This window comes from Bos indicus, chromosome 11 (genome assembly GCF_029378745.1).
Source record: "Bos indicus isolate NIAB-ARS_2022 breed Sahiwal x Tharparkar chromosome 11, NIAB-ARS_B.indTharparkar_mat_pri_1.0, whole genome shotgun sequence".
NCBI classification, from domain to species: Eukaryota; Metazoa; Chordata; class Mammalia; order Artiodactyla; family Bovidae; genus Bos; species Bos indicus.
This window is the reverse complement of record NC_091770.1, coordinates 99,488,986-99,509,901: the sequence shown is the minus strand read 5'-3', so window position 1 is coordinate 99,509,901 and position 20,916 is coordinate 99,488,986. Positions and strand designations below refer to the sequence as shown.

Here is a 20,916-nt window from a genome sequence, read left to right as displayed (position 1 = left end):
GTGGGTCCCTGAGGCCATCCTGGACGGGTTCCTGGAAGAGGCTGGTGCGGCATTCTAGGCGGGAGATGAAGGAGGAGTGGAGGGGGAACGGCAGCTGGGAGGGTGGGCAGATGTCAGTTCCCTGGGGAGGCAAAGCGGCTGCAGACTGTGGGAGGCGAGAGGAAGGGGGGAAACAGGATGGCTGGGTAAGACCCGTGGACGGTAGTTCCTGGAGACGGGATGAAGTCTGGGGGCTCACTGGCACTCGGCAGCATGGAGGGGCTGGTACAGAGGACCGCTCCCTGGATGTCCCACCCCCTAACTGTGGTCTTCTGATCAGGCTGCTGGGAAATTCTGGCCTCTGTTCCCATGACTCCAGGCCCCTGACTCCACTGGAGGGCTCTGGCTGGAATCTCTGATGGGGTAGAAGGTGCCAACCCAAAGGATGCTGGAGCTGCCCTGAGCTGAGGTGTGGGCAGCAGCGCATCGCATCCTCCCTCCAGCCTCTCTTGGCAGGAACATCGGTAGTAGTCTACAGAGCGGGGAAACTGAGGTCTGGTGTTGTGCACCCAAGGACCCACATGGAGGGTGATGGGGTCCATTGGAGAGGCTGCGAGACTGTGCCCCAAGCCCTTCGCTGGTCCAGGCCAGAGGAGGGGGAGTGCGTTGTGACCCCTGCTTTCTGGGAGCCAGCCCTCCCCTGCCAGCCTCTGCCCAGGGGCACCAGGTACAGGGGCGTGGCACCCTGGAGCCTTGGGGAGCTGGCCTTGGACCAGGAACGAGGGAGGGAGGGAGAAGCAGCCTGTGGAGGGGGCAGGGGAGGCAGCTTGAGCCGCGCCTTCCTTAGCAGCACTCTGGAAAGCAGACGGCCTGCTCTGCACAGTGTCACACGGGCACTGCACCCAGGACACGCAGCCACAAGCTGCGGCACTGCCCACCGGCCCCGCTCAGCCAGCAGCCAGGACCACAAGCATTGAGGCCTTTGGGCTGGGAGGGCCTGGGTCTCCGTCTCTGCCCTCCATGGCTGTGACCCAGTTAATTCTCACTGAACCCTATAGGGTAGGTACTGTTGTTTTTCAGTTGCCAAGTCGTGGCTGACTCTAAGACCCCACGGACTGCAGCACACCAGGCTTCCCTGTCCTCCATTATCTCCCAGAGTTTGCTCAAGCCTACGATGAGTGAAGTTAAAGTCGCTCAGTCGTGTCCGACTCTTTGCAACTCCATGGACCATACAGTCCATGGAATTCTCCAGGCCAGAATACTGGAGTGGGTGGCCTTTCCCTTCTCCAGGGGATCTTCCCAACCCAGGGATTGAACCCAGGTCTCCCGCATTGTGGGTGGATTCTTTACCAACTGAGCTCTCACGGAAGCCTACGGTAGGTGCTGTATAAATGGTGGCCGTTACTGGGGCTTCCGTGGTGGTCCAGTAGCTGAGAATCCACCTGGCAGTGCAGGGAACCTGGGTTCCATCCCTGGTCTGGGAAGATTCCACATGCCTTGGGACAATTAAGCCCGTGGGCCATGACTCCTGAGTCCGCGGTCTAGAGCCCGTGTTCCTCCGCAAGAGAAGCCACCGAAGTGAGAAGCCCACGCACCACAACCAAGAATAGCCCCCGCTTCCCACAACGAGAGAAAGCCCTCGCCGTAGCAAGAAGACCCAGCACCGCCAAAAATAAATATGTAAAATTAGTTTTTAACATGGTGGCCATTGCTAGCCACTCAGGTCCTCTGCTGGCACGTGGCCCAGCCCTGGGAGAGGAGTATATGCACTCTGGCTCCCCGAGACCAGGCGCTCCTTCTCCAGACCACCCGGGAGGACCCTCAGAGGTTAGGGAGCCCAGCTCCCTTCATTTTATTGAGGCCCAGAGAGACAGCGGGCCTGACCCGAAGTCACACAGCTGGCTCTAGAACTGGATCCTGGGCCTCAGCTCCCCATCCTGGGCCTTGTCTGACACAGGGGTTCCTGAGTCTCATCCCTCTCGTGTCCTCCGTGCCCCTGGAGCCCCCTGAGGTGCACATTACCCCACAGTCTGATCTGTGGCTCCATGGTGAGACCGGCTAGCTGTAGAGGGCACAGCCTGACCAAAGGTCCTCCTTGGTCCCCGTTCTCTGTACAGAAGGGATCAGCCAGGGAATGTGAACTGGGTGCCCATAACATACCAGGTGGGGATGTGAGACGCCCTGCCAGCCACTGTCAGCCACGCGGAAACCCCCAAACCTGCATTTGAGAAAAGATGGCGAGATGCTGTCGACTGCCCTGCCTGCGAGTGCAGAAGTGTGTGAGAGCCTGGGCCCTAGACACGTGGCTCGAAACCCAGCCGATCCTTTCACTGGCTGGGGATCTTGGGTGTGTTGCTCTCCCAGTCTCACCGTCCCCATCTCTCAGCTGGGGGAGTAAGACCCCTTCCACCAGGGATGAGCTCCAGCGTGGAAAGCCGGGGGCCACGTGGGCCAATCTCCTCCTTCAAGATCTGCCAGCTCCGCCCACCACCTCTCCACCCTTTCTTCCTCTCAGTTCCTACTGGGTCCAGGTTCTAAACCCTCTTGGGGTATTCTGGGGGCTCAAGGAGTATAGAGTCTAGAATCTTCGAGAAGGGCAGAGAAATCCTTCCTGCAGAGGAAAAGTGGCTGGCCTGGGGGCCCATGGGCCACAGACACCAATGCCAGTCCACGCGGCAGTCACGGGATTCTCTCTCCCTGGGTCTGTGAGGATGAGTTTGTGTGTGTGTTTCATAGAGAGGTGTCTGTGTATATGTGTACGTGTAGCGCCTGCCTTTTGTGGGGACCTGGGGACAGGGAGGGGGTGGCCCTCCAGCCTGGGAGAGCTCCACAAGCCAGGCCCATCCTGCCTCTGGAGCAACCACAGGACCCTGATTTGGGAGCATTGCTGCAGATTTGGGAGCATTGCTGCTGTAGCCGGATTAGAGCTGAGAGCTTCAAACACAGCCCGCCTGGCAACAGGCCTGGAGCCCAAGCTTAAAGGGGCTGCTGAAATTATAAATAGTCACGTTCCCAGTGACTCCTCAGTCCTTCCTGGAGCGGGGAATCATTCCACTAGTCCCTTCCCCATCTTCCAGTCCAGCCAGCTTTGGGGAGGGAGGGCTGGGGCAAGAAGGAGCTGGTACTTGTCAGAAGGGCTGTTTCAAACAAACAGGAGTTCGCCTATTAAATGACACACGGGTTTTAGGTTGTAGGGAGCAGGGCGTGTGTGCCAGGAGACCCTGCCAGCTAGGACCCTGAGGATACTACCTGAGGAGTCCTCCATGACTGGAGAACTCTTTGGCACTTGAGTGTCAGGCTCAGAAATGGCTTAAGGGGAGGGGTGGGAATCCACCTCTCGCATCCAGGCAACCGTGCTGCCAGCTGACTTCTCTGGAACTCAGCCTCCCCACACAAGGGGGAAAGGAGGGAGTCAGAGGGGAGACAGAAGGGGAGCAGGTAGGGAAAACCCAGGACTCGCTCTGGGTCAGGCCTCGAGCCAGGTGCTGTCAAGGGTAGGATCACCTCTGAGTCCAGTTCCCAGCTCATAAAAAGCATGCCGACGGAGGAAGTCAATTTTGCTGAGTTTGTTAAATGGCTGGTAACTCTGCCCCCAGGTTCCCCTCCCCTCCGAGGGCCTCCCTTTTCCATTTGTGAACTAAAGGATGGACAAAGGCAACGGAGGATCCGCCTGGAGGGTCGACCCTGCAGGTAGGGGCTGCCGCACAGATGGGAGATACCGGCCAGATGTGCAGGGACTCAGCTCTGCAGGACCACGCTGCCAGGACAAGGCCCGTGAGGGTTCAGAACTCAGCTCCGTCTCATTCCACCGGGAGCTCTTAAACTCCCCGCGTTGTGCGTGCCTGTAAACTGATTGCCCCACCATTGGTTAACTGATTGATCAAGTGATCCACTTATTACCTGCCCGATCCCAGTGCCTTCCCCAAGCCACCCCTGGGGCGCCCCAACAAGCTTTTGGAAAAGGGCGTGGTCGGGGCGGGGCAGGGGCGGGGTTCTCGAGGCTTCCCGCCCCCGTCCGCAGGGAGCAGACTTCTTAATCTACAGCCGGTGAGGCTCTGCCCTACGCCCGCCGGTTGTCAGGGAAACGACCTCTCCCCCTCTGAGCCTTCCGAGGGTTCCCCACCCCCGCGGCCCCGCCCCAACTCATGCGGACCCGAACTGAGGTCCTAGGATGGGAGAGGCTGGGGAGACAGACGAGGTAGAGACACCCAGAGATGGAGACAGGGAGACAGAGACAGGGATGCACCCAGCCAGGGAGAGACTCAGGCCGCAGAGATGGAGAAAAGAGAGACACGGGCGAGAAAACACATCCCCGCCCCACCCCAGTCACGGAGGCCGAGAAGGGGAGACAGAGACGGTCACGGCGCGCAGAGACAAGGAGAGAGGCCGTGGGAGAGACAGGGTCAGCAAAAAGTTGGGGGGCGGGGGGGGGGGGGTGGAAATGGAGAAAGAACGAGGGCCAGCCAGGGAAAGAAGAGTCGGGAGGGGGCGAACTTGTGAAAATAAATATTTATAAATTGAGAGTTTCTAAATTCTTCCTGCATTTCCCGTAGTAAATTATTCATCTGTGTAACTCCTTCTCTCCTAACTGCTTAGGGAGCTGCGGGGGTGGGGGTGGGGGGTGCCTTTCTGTGTTCCCCCCTCCCCGTCTTCTTCCCCCCACCCTCTTCCCTGCCCCTCCCCCACCTCGTTCCCTCCACCCCCTTCCCCTCCTCCCTAATCTTCTCCTTCCTGCCCCTTCCTTCCCCCCTCCTCCCTCTTCCCTCCTCTCCACTTCCTATTCCCTCTAACCCCTCTCTCGTCCCCCCGCACCACCTTCCTCTCCTCCTCCCCACTCCCGCTTCCCATCTCCCCCTTCCCTTTCCCGCTCAGGTTGGAGCTGAGCACCGGAGGCAGGCGGGGAGGGGCCGCCGCCCGGAGGTGACCGGCTGCCAGGCTCGCGCGTTTCTTCCCTGCCTTAAATAAGAATAATCATCTAAGTCAGCGGGGCTGGGATTAAAAAAACACTCGTCGCTGGCAGTCTGGCACCCCCAACCGGGACCACGGAAATCTTCCTCCAGAGGACTGGGGACACTGGAGATGGGGGGGAAGGTAGAAACTGGGCCAAGAGGGAGCTGCGGCCCCAGGAGCCTCCCCCCGACCCCACTCCCCAGCTGGAGCCTGAGGGCCCACTGTTTCCAGAGGACCTGGCTGAGCCTCAGTTTTTTCCTCTGTGGGATGGGGCCAAAGACTTAACTTCTGTTCTCTGGGGCAAAAAAGTAAAAGTGTTAGTCACTCAGCGGTGCCCGACTCTTTGTGACCCCATGGACTGTAGCCCACCAGGCTCCTCTGTCCATGGAATTCTCCAGGCAAGAATACTGGAGTGGGTAGCCAGTCCCTTCTCCAGGGGAATCTACCCGACCCAGGGATGGAACCCAGGTCACCTGCATTGCAGGCAGATTTTTTACCATCTGAGCCACCAGAGAAACCCCTCTCTAGGGCCCACTGGCTCTCAAATCTGAGAGTCTAGAAGTTTTCAAGGCCCCTTCAACCAATCCCCACAGCTGATCAGGCACAGAGGAGGAACAAGTCTTCAAGTTATGCTGTGAGTTCCTAAAATCAGCCCAGGAATGTGGAAGAGCAGCTCAGTCATAACGGACCACACCGCTCTCCATCTGTGGCCTTAAGAGCCTCAGTTTCCTCATCTGCAGACTGGGCCAGTGATGTTCCCCTCCTCTTGATGGAGGACAAGATGCTCCCCCTGTGAACTGCTGCACTGCTGCACACGTCAGCAGTTCAGTGGCAGTTGCTCCCGGCTCCGGCTCCGCGCCCAGCCCTCCCGGATTCCCACCTCCGCCTTCATCCTTCCCCCAGCCTCCAGGTCACCTGCACGGAACAGCAGCAGGAAAGGAAGGCAGGCACCTCTTCTCTCCCAGAAAGAAGCGGTCAGAGGAGCCAGGGTAGGTGACAGAGCAGAGCCTGCCCTGCCACGAAGACCACCAAGAAGCCACAGCAAACTTCTGGGGGTTCTTCAGAGATCTGCATCCTTTTTCTCCCTGCCATGCTGCAGGAAGAAGGTGTCCTTCTCTTCTGGACCAGGAGGCCTGGGTATCAGGTCCTGAGTTTCATTCCTGACCCTGCTATTTTACCTTAGCCTTTGACCTTTTCCCTCTCTGGGGTAAGAGTTCCAAGTTTCCTTTCAGCCCCCACCTGCTTAGGATTTATTACTGCTCTTGACAACGGTGAGCGTTACTGGTCTATGACTCCCCAGGTGCCAAGAGCAGTGCTCAGAGCTTCACGGCTCCTTTCATGTCCCCCTCAACCTTGCTCATCTGGGTCCAGTCACTGCTGCACCATTTTACAGATGAGGAAGCTGAGGCTCAGAGTGGGGACTTGCCCCAGGTCAAGTAGCTGGACAGTGACTGATGGAGATTCAGGCTCTGGCGACACAGAGTGGTGTCCTCACCCAGCTCCTTGTGCTACCCACAGGGACATCCTAGGCCAGGTCAGTGCTGCCCAGAGGGAAGGAGGCCCTTAGAGTCAGAGTTGCCCAGCCTGCCCCAGCCTAGTGACCTCAGGCCCGACAGGACCCTCGGAAACACTGGTCTCTGATCTGAAGCCTTCTCTTCCTTCTGTCATTTTCCATGAGCACAGTGAGAGATGCATTGGGAAAATGACCCCCTCTAGATAATTATCTGCCACCTCTACATCCTGTGACTGGTGACACCCTTGCTGGCCTAGAATGGTGGCTTTCAAGCCTTTCATTGACCTTAAGGGTCATTGGGAGGAGGGGGCAAGGAGGGTCAGGGTGGGCTCCTCCTTCCAGTGTGGATCACTTGAGTAAGATTTATTTTGAGAGGGTCTAAGGCACAGCTCTAAATATTCACTGGAAGGACTGATGCTGATGCTGAAGCTCCAATACTTTGGCCACCTGATGCGAAGGTCTGACTCTTTGGAAAAGACTCTGATGCTGGGAAAGATTGAGGGCAGGAGGAGAAGGGGACAACAGAGGATGAGATGGCTGGATGGCATCACTGACTCAACAGACATGAGTTTGAACAAACTCTGGGAGATAGTGAAGGGCGGGGAAGCCTGGCGTGCTGCAGTCCATGGGGTCACAAAGAGTCAGACACAACTGAGCGACTGAACAACAAGGCACAAGGTTGAGACCTTGTGTAAGACGCGTGTGAAACATCACTTTGAAACCCACTATCGTGAATAATTAGGAGCCATTTCATCTTTTTGAAACCCAGTTTCAAACCAATTTGAAACCCACTGTTGTGAATAATTAGGAGCCATTTGGGACAGAAAATTGCAGCTTCCTGAGGTTCCCCCACGCACACACTTACATATCTTGGCTCTCCCCTGGCTGCCACCCCAAGGGTGAGCAGATAAGCAAAACCACAACTAAGGAGGCCTCTCCCAGGACTCACGGGCCTGCCCAGAATCCTTTATGAGGTCATTGCATTCAGCCATTCAAACAGGCCACCATGTGGGTGGGCAAACTGAGTCTCAGAGACCTTCAGTCATTTGCCAAAGGTCACACAGCCAGCACCAGCCCAGCTAGGACACGTGGGCTTCTGACACCGCTCGGCCTCCCCTGAAGAGGCAGCACCGTCACCCAGCACATGTCATTCATTGGCTCTTGGCCCCGTCGTGCTCATGGTCAATGTCGAGCCATCCCCAAGGGTTTCTTTGGGCACCAGAAGGACTCATGGATCCTCAGGAACAGATCTGAGGAGCTGCTGACAGAAAGAGCCATGGCCCTGGGCAGAGCTGCCCCTGCTGTGGGCACTGCCAGGTCCTTCACATACCCTCCCCTCAGCCACACTCCTCACCCCCTCACTGCTGTGGATGACACAGCACCAGAGACCTTGTGCCTCCAAGAGGCCCCAGAGGAGGGCTGCCAGGCTTCCAGGAGCCCCTCTTCCTTCCAGCCCTCTCTCTGCCTCACATTTCTTCTGGGCTAGGTTCTGGGACTGCCACCACACTGCCCCCCATCGAGCCAGGTCCTAGTTAGTCCTGAGCTGTGGCCCCTTCCTCCCTAGGGATGGTCTGATGGAAGTAACCTGGGGTTGGCCCACCTTCCACCTTGCTGGACAGAGACCCAAACATGTGAGACCCTCTGGGTCCAGGCTGGGTCCTGCTGTGAACTTAGGAAGACGCACTGTTTGGAAGGACTGATGCTGAAGCTGAGACGCCAATCCTTTGGCCCCTGATGCGAAGAACTGAGTCATTGGAAAAGACCCTGGGAAAGATTGAAGGCAGGAGGAGGTGACAACAGAGCATGAGATGCTTGGAGGGCATCATCGACTGGATGGACATGACTTTGAGTAAACTCCGGGAGTTGGTGATGGACAGGGAAGCCTGGTGTGCTGCAGTCCATGGGATAGCAAAAAGTCAGACACGACTGAGCGACTGAACTGAACTGACTGTTGCTGATGGAGATGGGGGGCAGGAGTGGGGGGCAGAAAACCAGGGCAGAGGGATCAACTGTCCTTCCCACCAGCTGAAGGTGCAGCAGGGCAAACTGGGCCGGATCTTGGCCTCTGGGGGTCTGGGAGGTGAGGGAATGAAATCCCTGCTCTCAGGTGTTGAGCAAGCAGAACTCTTTGGGGATAGGAAGTCATCAGCCCCTGCTTCGCTGGTACCAAACTCTGCAGGCTTTGCTCCCCGGAGCTGGAAAAGCAGCTTCCAAAGTGGAAGCAGAGCTGGGGGAGGGGAGTCCCAGGAGAGGCTGTGGGTGAAGGATGGGGGGCCAGGGAGGGGAGGGGAGACTAAAAGCGACTTTCAGTCCCACTCAGGTGACTCACACACCCCACCTTTAGCGAGAAAGGTAGAGATTTTCATTATCATTAGAAGGGGTGGTTAGAAATGCTTAGAATCTACGGAAGTGGAAGGTCGTGCACGCACACATTAACCAGAGTTAGTCATCGCTGGCTGATGCTTTTTACCTCCTTGCTTGTAGTTTTCCGTGTTGCTTGAATTTATTTATTTTACAAGAAGAGTGTTTGGGTTTTTTTCCAGAAACAACAGGGATGGTACTGCCCCCTCCCCGAAAAAAGAAAATTTAAAAATCAACAAGACTAAACTCTACATACCAAGATGCTCTTTCAAAACGATGCATCAGATATGAAAACAGCGAAGGGGGAAAGTGAGAGGCTGATGGTTCTACAACCCGAGCAACCAGAGAACTGGACCCGGTGAGTCCCAAGAAGGCGAAGATGAGTTTTAGCAACTCCCTTGGGGAGGGACTTCCCTGGTGGTCCAGTGGTTAAGAATTCACCCGCCAGTGCAGGGGACACAGGTTTGACCCCTGGTCTGGGAAGATTCCACATGCCAGGGGGCAACTAAGCTGTGCATTGCAGCTACGGAAGCCTGTGCACCTCTGCCTGTGTACCTCTGCAACAAGAGAAGCCGCCGCAGTGAGAAGCCTTTGCACCGCAACTTGAGAGTAGCTTCCACTTACGGCAGCTAGAGAAGAGCCCTCACAGCAACAAAGACCCAGCACGGCCAAAAAAAAAAATTTAAAAAGAAAGCTCTTGGGGAAACATGAGTGCCTTTGAGAGGAGCCAGTATAGAAAGGATCCATGAGGTCTCCAGCAGGGAGCTGGGGTCTTGGAACCCAGGAGGACTCAGCCCAGTCTGGGACTGTGGCTCAAAGGATGCTCACTGGGCACCACCGGCAAGCAACCCATCCCTCTGGAACTTGGCATTTGCTCTCTGTAAGATGTGCGTGGCAGAGCACCAGCATTAAGACCGGCATGGCAGAGTCAAGATGGGAGGGGTACCACCCCCTCTTCCTGCCCCCTCTCCTGTGTCCCCTTTGGAAACCCCCTGGGATGGGAAACCCACTGGGCTCCATTAGCACCTGTTCTTAAAAGCCCCTTCTGACCCTGGAGGCAGCGCCTGCCGCCAGAGAGTTGTCAGATGGCTCCTTGCACCTGCCCTCTGACCAAGCAATTCCATTTTTAGGAATTTAAACCACAGAAACACTCACACGGGTGACAAGGGAAAATGCACAGGAAATTGATTGCATCACTTTTATAACAGCAGAACTTTGGAAAACGCCTAGACACCCGTGGGCACGGGGTGGGGGTCGCTATTGCATAATGGGAAGGCGCTGCCCATTGGAGGAGCAAAAAGCTGTGACAAATACCTGCCTGCTCCTTCAAGGAGTGAAAAGAGCAACACGCTCTCATCTGTATTTTAACAAGGGCACCTGGCACACACCTTGCTTGTCGACATGCAGAGTAGCCCTGGAAACTGCGGTTGCCCCGGGAAGGGAGCTGGGGGCTTGGGTAGGAGAGGAAGTGATTCTAGCCTTAAACCCTTTTCTCTTTGATCCAGTTAACTGTGCACATGGGCTGCCTGGGGAAGCCATCCGCTGGCCTTCCTCCCTCTCGGATACTGAGTAGATACTTCTGGTTATTACCTATCTTCAGTTCTCCTTCTCAGGACCCATCAACCTTGCCATGGAGTGAAGTCATGTGACCAGTGCTGGCCAATGAGTTGTGGGAAGAAGTGATGTGATGCTCCTTCCTGTCTCAGTGACCTAGACATGGAGGTGCCATGAGACAAAGGCAGCCTGGCCCACTGAGTTTGTATTTGTCTTTTTAATAATCTTGTTTATTTATTTTTGGCTGTGCTGGATCTTCACTGCTGGGAGGGCTTTCTTTAGTTGCGGCAAGTGGGGGCTGGCAGTGCATGGACTCCTCGTTATAGGGGCTTCTCTCGTTGCAGCTCCTGGGTTCGAGGTACACAGGCTTAGTAGTCATGGCACACAAGGCTTACTGGCTCTGCAGCATGGGGGATCTTCCTGGGATCAGGGATCAAATCCATGACTCCTACGTGGGCAGGTGGATTCTTTACCACTGAGCCATCAGGGAAGCCCCCACCCTGAGCTTTCACGTGGAGGGTGGTTGCCATGGACAATCCCCTGGACTCATGGCAGGCTTTTGTTGTGCAAAACAAACTTTCGCTGTGTTGAGACACTTCAATGCGGGGCTCATTTGTTACTGCAGCACAACCTAGCCTGGCTAACTGATACAGATTTGGAAAACCGCATTCTGGTTCAAGGGATATCAGAGACCTTGGACAGGTCCCTTGACTCCTCCAGGCCTCAGTTTCCCTATGTGTGTAGTGAGGCAAGTAGGCTTTTCTCCTGTGACTAGGTCCTGTGCTGCTCATTTCCCCAAACCCCAAAGGCCTGAGGAGTATCTGACTAAGTGCCGCTGGTCCAGACTGCTCACTGGACACTGGCTGGGCCCCCTTGGGGGCATCACGGAATCCTCACGGTAGCCCCAGGAGGGAAGGACTATCTTTATCCCCATTTCCTAGGAAGGAAACTGAGGCTCAAGGAGGTGAGATCACTTGCCCAGAAGCACCAGCATCTATGATTCTTACCTGCTGTGATGACAATTACCATCTGATATTTTAATTTATCTCTTATAAACACAACTTAAAAGAAGCCCAGTATTGACCACTTGGGAGAGCTTAGAATAAGATTTCTTTTTTTTAAATCTTAACCATTTGAAACTATACAGTTCAGTGGCATAAGTCCATTCATATACTTGGGCAACCATCACCACCATCCATCTCCCAAACTTATGTTTTTTTGGCCATGCCACATGGCATGCAGGATCTTAGTTGCCCGACCAGAGACGGAACCCATGCCCCCTTCAGTGGAAGTTCGGATTCTTAACCACTGGACTGCCAGGGAATTCCCAGAACTCTTTCTACCTTGCCAAACTCTGTACCTATTAGACATTAACTAACTCCCTATTTCCCTCTCTCCCCAGGCCTTGGCACCCACCACTCCCTGTGAACTTACCCATTCTAGGAACCTAATATAAGTGCAGGCATACAATATTTGTCTTCTGGTGTCTGGCTTATTTCACTTAGCATAATGTCCTCCAGGTTCACCTAAAGTGAAGTGAGTGTCAGAATGGCCTTCCTTTCCAAGGCTGAACGATGTTCCATTATATGTATGCACCACATTTGGTTCATCTGTTCATCTGTTGACGGACACTTGGCTTGTTTCCACTTCTTGGCTGTTGTGACTACTGCTGCAGTGACCACGGAATATATACCTGTTGGAGACCTTGATTCAATTCTTTGGGTTATATACCCAAAAATGGAATTGCTAGATCATATGGTAATTCTATTTTTAATTTTTTGAGGAGCCATCATACTTTTTTCCATAGTGGCTGGACCATTTTACATTCCCACCAACAGTATACAAGCTTCCAATTTCTCCACATCCTCACCCACACCTGTTATTTTCTGAGTTTTGATAGTAGCCATTCCAGTAGGTGTTAGGTGGGGTGGTATCTCATTGTGCTTTTGATTTACATTTCCCTGATGGTCACCGAGGGAATAGGATTTTTTAAATATTTATGTATTTGGCTCTTCTGGGTCTTAGTTACAGCACGTAGGATTTTCATTGCAGCATTTGGCATCTTTAGTTGAGGCTTGCAAACTCTTAGTTGAGGCATGTGGGATCTAGCCCCCCGACCAGGGATCAAACTGGAGCCCCCTGAATCAGGAGCGTGGAGTCTTGGCCACTGGACCAGTAGGGAAGTCCTGGGAATAGGATTTTTTTAAATGCCACAGGTGCGATCCCCTGGACCTGCTTCCAGAGGAGGAAGCAGGGGGCAGAGATGCTGCTCTGGTCCTGGGGATACTTTGTGCTCTGCTGTGCTTAGTCGCTCAGTTGTGTCTGACTCTTTGCAACCCCATGGACTGTAGCCTGCCAGGCTCCTCTGTCCATGGGTATTCTCTAGGCAAAGAATACTGGAGTAGGTTGCCATGCCCCCTTCCAGGGGAATCTTCCCAACCCAGGGATCAAACCCAGGTCTCCCGCATTGCAGGTGGATTCTTTACCATCTGAGCCACCAGGGAAGCCCGGGAATGCTCTAGCCGTATCTCAAAGTCCTTGAATCCCAAACAGATGAGTGGGGCTGTGGTCTCCTGGGACTTGCGCCCCAATGACCTGTCCACCCACGCTGGGGTCCCAACTTCTCCAGAAGCTCAGCCTCTGATGTTGCAACCTCTACTTCCCTACTGGGCCTGAGCAGGGACTGAGCTGGGCCTTTCCAGCCCTGGCTGACCTGGTGACACAGAGTCCCCACCCACGCCTGGGACACAGCAGAGAGGAGGCAGTGGCTGAGAGGTTGGGGGTAGGGGGCGGTCATCTGCATGTCCCTTGTCCTTCTGTGTCCAAACTAGGGCAGCTTTGTGTTGGGGACAAGGGTAGAGACTCTGGAGCCAGCATACTCAGAGTTCCATCTTTGCTATTCGCCAGCCACGTGACCTCAGATAAACCACTTCCCTCCCCAACCTTCACTTTTCTCGTCTGTAGAATGGCTGAAATGGTGCTTGCATGCACGCGTGAGTACTTAAGTCTCTCAGTTGTGTCTGACTCTGCAACTTCATGGACTGTAGCCAGGCTCCTCTGTCCATGGGCTGCTCCAGGCAAGAACACTGGAAAGGGTAGCCAGTGCTTGGCACATAGTAAGTGCTCACTAAACACTTCCCTTAATAACCAACATTGTCATCATCCTCGTTATTATCCACATCCAGAAGGACGATCAGGTCCCGCCTGTGCCAAACAGTCCCTGGCTCCCCACTGCCAGCAGGAGAATATCCACCACCTTCTCATGGACTGGTGGGCACTGCCTGCACCGGCCCCTGCCGACCTCTCCCACCTCCTCTTCCCCTCGCTCAGCACACTGAGTCACCTGGGCTGCCTCCTGTCCCTCAAACACCCGGCCCTCCTTTCTGCCACTGGCCCTTTGCACATACTATTCCTCTTGCCTAAAATGTACTTCCTCACTCCAGCCCACTCCCATCCCTCCCACAGCAAACGCCCAAAGAGCTCAGTCTCAGGTCAAACTTTCTTTCCTCAAAGATGTCTTCCTGGGACTTCCCTGGTGGTGCAGTGGATAAGAATCTGCCTGCCAAGGCAGAGGACACGGGTTCGATCCCGGGTCTGGGAAGTTTCCACAGGCAGCGGAGCCGTTAAGCCCGGTGCCCTGCAGCTACTGAAGCCTGCCTGTCCTGAAGCTTGTGCTCTGCAACGAGAAGCCCCTGCAATGAGAAGCTCACGCACCAAGACAAACAGCAGCCTGTGCTCACCGCAACTAGAGACAGGCCTCAGCGACAAAGACCCACTGCAGCCAAAAATAAACAAATAATTTAAAAAGATGTCTTCCCGGACATCCCCACCTGCGGTCCACATGGGAACGGTTGGCCTGCATGGCCCCGTACGCTCCCCCACCCCCATACCACTTCTCTTGGTCCTAAAATGTGAAATTATCTAAGGAATGTCAGCCTCCCCACGTGAGCTCTGTGAGGCCAGAATCACCCCTGTTTTGCTCCCCATTATTGCCCAAGCACCAAGGACAGGGTTGACCCAGGGCCCCCCCACCCCAGATATTCGTCAAATTGAAGTATCAGCTTCCAGAATCTCCCTGATTTGGGAACCTCAGAGGCTTTTCAACAAGACAATGCATTATAGGTTTCGTACCTTTGTTAAGACTTTCGCACTCATCGAATGAACGAATCTGAGAAAACCCTCTGCTACATCCTGTGTCCTAATTTTTCAGCTCAGAAAAATATGGTCATTGCACTCAGAGCAGCTGCTCACAATTCCTGCTGTGCCTCCTCGAAGCCCAGCCTCCGGCCACCCCTTCCTCAGAACATGCGGGAGGCCTGCGGCTGCTCCGAGGGTCACCCCTTGCTTGGGGATAATGCCAACGATGAGTAATGGCGGGTTGCTGAGGGAGGTGCAGACGCGAATTCAGCCCAGTCAGCAAGATCGGCAGGAGCCAAGGTGGCCCCTTGCCTGGGGTTAGGGCCTGATTCAGCCGGTCTACACACAGCAGCCTTCCCCCTCCAACCCCGCCCAACCAGCTGGGGAGTAAGAGTGTGGACCCCAAGGGGGCCACGGGGCAAGCCCGTCCATTCATCCTCTCCCTTGTCTATTTCACCAGTCCAGAGACTACGGTGTGCTTGGCCCAGTCTGGGGGAGGCCCTAGTGAGGCCCAGGGCTCACCCTCTCCCCACGCTCACAGGCTCTCTGAGCTTAGTTCCTGTGTGCATGCGAGCTCAGTTGCTCAGTAGTGTCCTACTCTTTGTGACCCCATGGACTGTAGCCCACCAGGCTCCTCTGTCTGTGGGATTCTCCAGGCAAGAATACTGGAGCGGGCTACCATTTCCTACTCCAGGGAATGGAACCAGAGTCTCTTGTGTCTCCTGCATTGGCAGGCAGATTCTTGATCACAGCGCCACCTGGGAAGCCGGTGGGAGGCCCTAAAGAATGCTTCGGAGGGTCCCAGGGGAAGAGGTATTCAGAGAGGGGCAATGTCCAGGTCCATTCAAAATGGTTCTCAATGAAAGAATTTTCTTGACAGGCTGCAGGAAACAGTCACTTTAGTACCACTGGTATGATGACTGGGGTTGGGGCCAGTTCAGGGGAGGTTACACCTTGAGGCCTGGAAGAAGGGTGGACTGTCCCAAAACACAAACCAGTGGGGGAGGACTTAGGACACGGGGTCATCATCGTCTGGTTGGGCTCCGTGGACATGGAGGGTGAGCCTCAGGGTGAATAAGATCTGTCGAGAGCGAAGGACCTGAGCCTGGAAAAGGAGCCTGGCCTGGGCGGGGGCCCCAAGATGTTCATGAACATCAGGAACGTCCTGGAGAGAACCCTCCACTTTTTAGGTTCCCCCAGGGTTCACGTTCCTGAGGGATAGATGATGGAGACAGAATGAAACAGACAAGCAACTGGTTGGGATGTAGGAGGTGGAGAAGGCGAGGGGAAGACGCGGCTGGTCAGGGAGGACTCCTGCAGGGAGCAGGGTTGGGGGGGAAGGGATGGGCCCAGGGGGTATCTGGGGGAACTCCAGGAGAGATGGCCCAGGAGACTCCAGGGCAGGGTGAACTTGAGAGACTGGAAAAGAGTGGGGGTGGGGTGGCGGGTTGGGGATGGACCTAGAGGAGGGGTGGGAGGTGAAGGAGGGATGGGAGCTGTGACACTCAGGCGCATATACACAAGGTGAGCTTCTCCAGAGAGCTGTGCATGGCCCTGGTTTCCTTCCCAGAATTCCCAGGCTCACCCATCAGGCAACAGGCTACGCACCATCCCCCGGTAACCACAGTCCTCATCTATGCGGGGCCCTGGGGGGACTCAGCCTTTTTGGATCCTCACAACTGCCTGTGGGGTGTCCCGCCCTCCATTCTGCTGCTGAAACAGCAGAGATTTTCGCTGGAAAGGGGAGCAGGTTTCTGGGTGGGGATGGAGAAGGCAGGAGGCCTACACTGCAGGGAGATGGAAACCCTCAGGGAAATTCACACTCCAGCTGCTTGCCAGCCTGAGGACAGGCGCTCTCAGCTGCTGTCACATCGACACACACACATGCATGCTGACACGCACGTGTGTACATGGACACACGCACAATCCCACCCTCACACTGAGATGCACACACTGGCAAACAGATAAACACCCACGATGACACACACAGAGACCAACACACTGTCACACTGCACACTCACACACACACACAATTGCCTCTCCAGTTGGTCTGAGCTATCTGCTCCAGAATGGCCATCTCTTTAGGTTGGAGCCTCCTCTGGGAAATCTTTGCATCTTCATATGATCCTCCAGGCTGCCCCCCAGCTGCCATTGTCGCCTAAAATCCTGAGAACTAAGGAAAGATTCCTTTAAAACTCACACTTCTGATTTTAGGCTGAAACAATATTTCGGAAATTCGAGTCTTCAGGTTCGTTCTGACGTAGGCTTGTGTTACCAGGCAGGCGGGGACAGGTAGGATGCTGAGGACCCTGCAAGAGGAGCTAGGGTTGGAGAGCAGGGGTTGTTGAGGAGGGGTTAGTCTGGGCAGATTCCATACCCGCCCCACCCTCCATGGCTGGGAGCAAACTCCACAAAGCAATAGCTGGCCAAGGGCTGACTGGGTCAAGGAATGGCTCCGAGAATCCCATCCACCCCCCACTACTCACTCTGCAACCCTCCCCAAGGGACTGTGAGCCTCAATTTCCCCATCTGTGCAATGGGTGTGATCCACCTTTTAGGGCTAATGCGAAGAGTTAAATGACACCCATATACCTATAAAGCTAAAAGCCCTGGAAGCCCAAGAAAATTAAGTTGTGGGGGGCGCGGGTAGGATGGTAAAAACTCGCAGCAGTGGCCTCTCAGGTGTAACAGTGCTGAAAATAACCGGCATTTTCCTTTTCTCTGCGGCTGAAGCCGCGCTTCCCATAGGACCGAGCCTGCTTATCAGTAGCAAAGCCACTCTCTCTGCCAGAAGGTGACTGTGGGGCTCGGCTCCCCCCTCCAGCCTTCAGCCCTATTCCCAGGGAGGAGAGCAGTGAATTCCCTCCTCCTGGTTCAGGTTTCTACACCACCACCCCAAACCCCCAAACAATTTTGCATATATTTAAATCTTCTCTGCTGTTTCTAGGCTTGAGCTGCCCCCCACCCACCGCCCCCGAAAAAGGGAGAAAGAAATTACAAAAGCCCATCATTTGTCTCCATCCCCGCACCCCATCTATCAGGGCCGCCGAGCCCGTCGCCTCGAATGATGCGCGCGCCCGGACGGCGCTTTAATGGGGCGCCGCGTGTGACTGTGCAGCCGGCCAGCATTTGCATACATATTAAACGGAGCAGTAAAAAATGCAGACATGCAAACCATTTGGACGGGCTCCTCGGCGAGCCTGCCAGGAAATCAATCTTCTAGTTTCTTAAAGGAAACCTGCTCGGGAGGAGGTGGTGAAGCCTCGCAGCCCGCCGGCCCTGGGAGGGGGGCGGCCAGCATCTGTCCATCTGTCTGCGGAGGCCAGTCGGTTGTTCAAGTCCTTCCCAGCCACGGACTTGATGGAGGCCACGGACTTGGTGGAGCTCTGACAGGGAGCCAGGGGGGCCGGGGACCAGAAGGCATCATCAATCGGTTTGAGAGTGGGTCCTGACTGGACCGGCTGTGTGCCCTGGAGTAAGAGGCTTGCCCTCTCTGAGCTCTCCTCACCCAGTGATAGTGATAATTTAGTGCAGCGCCTCCCCCACCCACAGGGGATGCTGGAGATTTTCCCCTCAATTCATGGTTCTGGGGCTTAATGGCTAACCCAAGGTGGCCCATCTCCTCTATGAAGAGCCTGGATCCCAAACCAGGTGTGGAAGAGATCCCCTAAGAGCACAGGTTCTGGAGGCCTGAGTTCCAAGTCAGGCTCCACTCCTTACAAGCTGTGTGACCTTGAGCAAATGCATCAACCTCTCTGTTCTCTTTTTTAGAAAAAGTGTGGCGGGGGGAGACCAATATACTTCCTTCTTAGGTGTATTGTTGGAATAAAGTAGGTCAGCCATTGTCTGGCTCACAGTAGGACTTAGCTGCAGAGCAGAGTGTAGGAAGGTCCTTGGTATACTGGTGTGGTTTTTCAGGTGAAAATTCCTCGCTATGCCTGCATGGCTTGGCGGCCGCTTGTCCTACGAGCCTCCTCATCTCTAAACGCCGTGTTTGATTCTCACAGGAACTCCTAGCTCACACAGACCGCCCACCCTGCCCTCTGTAGAGGTGGGGTCCCAGGGGCTCCACTGCCCATTCCAGACAGATGTGGCCAAGACGGCAGCTCTGAGGGCTCTGAGCCCATCATCTGCTGGCCAATTGGGCAAAGCCCGGGGCCCGGCGGGGACACCCTGAGCTAGCCCCGAGCAGACTGAGTGTCTGTGGGACCAGAAAAGGCAAGTGGCCCAGAGTCTCCGCAGAACCAGAGCGGTCCTGCTGCTCCACCCACCCTCTCTCTGAATCCCGCTTTACAGATGAGGAAGCTGAGGCTCGGAAAGAGGTGCATGGCCACAAACTTGAAGGCAGTGGAAGCCGGGTTGAACTGGGTCTGAATGATGGCAGGGACCACCTCCCCAGAGGTCACTTGTAAATAACTGTCGACAGAAGGAGCTCTTTCTGCATTGTAAGAATGCTGCTGTCCCTAAAGAAGGTGTGTGCTTGTGGAGAAAGCCCAGTTTTGTGGGCTCAACATGCTATTCAGAACTCACGAAGCTTCTTCCTTGAAGGGAATTTGAGGAAGGAGTGGACTGGTTTTTTTGTTTGTTTTGTTTTGGCTGTACTGAGCCTTCACTGCCCTGTGGCGGGTAGGACCTTAGTTCAGTGTAGGATCTTAATTCCCCTACGGGGGTTCAAACCCATGTCCCCTGCATTGGAAGGCAGAGTCACTACCACGGGACCATGAAGGAAGTCCCAGGAATGGGTGGCTTTTGAGAACCAGCTTGAGTGTGGTGGGTGTTCATCCATTTCCGCCACACTCCTGGAGGGGACCAGTGTCCCCAGGACAGGCTGAGTACTGGACAGTGACAGGGATGGTGGGTGCACCCAGCCCGACAAGAGCCGCCCTCCTCTCTGAGACCCTAGCCCTGAGTGAAGAGCCAGGTTCAGGGCAGGAGAGGCCCGGCCTTCAGGTGGGACAGAGCCTCTGGGAATCAAAGCTTCCCGTCCGAGTGGCAAAGTGGCCTTCACATGGTGCTGAGTTGTAGCCTGCTACAATGGGAACAAAAAAGTCTGAATCCAGGGTGTGGCCCAGTTGGATGGTGGCGCCTGCCTGTGTGACCTTGGGCAAAACCTTACCCTCTCTGGGCCAGGGTGGCTGAGCTGACTGCACTCCTCTCTCTCTTTGGAAGATCCTCCTTTTCACCCCTGGCCTCCAGGCTCTCAGGGGCCTCTGTCCCTCTACCTTTCGCTGCAGGCCCCAGAGGACAGGCCGCCCCCACTGCCTGGCAGGCAGCGGGTGGAGGAAGCCGGCAGGGCGGGAAAAGGCAGGAGGGGCAGGAGTTACAGGAACCGGCTGGGCCTGGGCGATTGCTCAACTGGGGAGCCTGGCCCGGCCCGGCCTCCACAGGCCCCCACTTCCACCAGCCCTCCCTCCTAGCTCTGCATTGCAAACATTCCTCGCCAACCTCGGCTGCTGCAGCCCCGGAAGGGGGAACTGCCGCAGACACAGCACGAGGCCTCCAGAAACACTTAACCCCTTCCTCACTTCCAGGCAGAGCCTGCAGGCCGGAGGATGGGGCTGGGCCTGGGTTTCCAGACTCCAGCGTGACCCGCTCAGGTGCCCTGCCAGCAGCCCCGGTGGGCCCCAGGTTAGCAACCTGGATCAACAGGCCGTCTGTGGGATCAGAGTGACCACTCAAGGACTTACTGGGCAAACGTTTCCAGAGTGTTCACTGGGTGCCCAGCACTGCACCTGGTATAAACAGGAAAATCCAATGGGGGGCACCCACAGAGCCCACCTCCTACTGGGGGGTGGAGTGCGGATCAGATAAACAGGCTTTTTTTTTTTTTTTTTTTTTTAGCTCATGACAGTGATGAGTGTGCTACAAAGGAAAAGTACAGGGTGAGCCTGACTGTGAACTGAAGTCGCTCAATTAGGCAGGGAGGGCTTCCTGGAAGAAGTGACATTTAGCAAGCAACAAGAAAAAGAGAAGGAGAGTGTGTCAGGCAAAAGGGTGTGAGGCTCCCGAGAGGGGAGTTTTCGTGGTTCAGTCTATGTGCCTGGAGGGCATAGGGTGAGGGGTCGAGAGCCCCTAGGTGGGAGAGCTAGGCCTTTGCCAGACCCCAAAAGGTTTGGGGTCACTTTCGAGCTTGGATTGTCTTCTAAGGGCAGTGAGAAGCCATGGAAAACCTTGACCTGGGGAATGACATGGTCACGTTCAGTCTTAGGCACTAAGAATCCCATAGCTGAGAAATGAAGCCAGCACGGGTTTCAGATACAGATCAAATATACGCGAAGACCAGAATACCTGCAACTTACCAAAGTGCCACCAACAGGAGACATTTCAAATGGCAGCCTGGCAGCTGGGCCTGGCACCTGGTTCTCCTGGGGCCCAGGGGCCACTCTGAGCCCTGCCATCCCCAGTCCAGCCGGAGGCAGCCG

The 20,916-nt window shown here is 55.3% G+C and overlaps 1 long non-coding RNA gene across 4 annotated transcripts in view; it reads right to left on the bottom strand.

Annotated features, from left to right (window-relative positions):
- The window catches only part of LOC139185860 (uncharacterized), a 40,902-nt gene that overhangs the window by 8,305 nt on the left and 11,681 nt on the right, over positions 1–20,916 (bottom strand). The gene's annotated exons all lie outside the window — the stretch shown is intronic.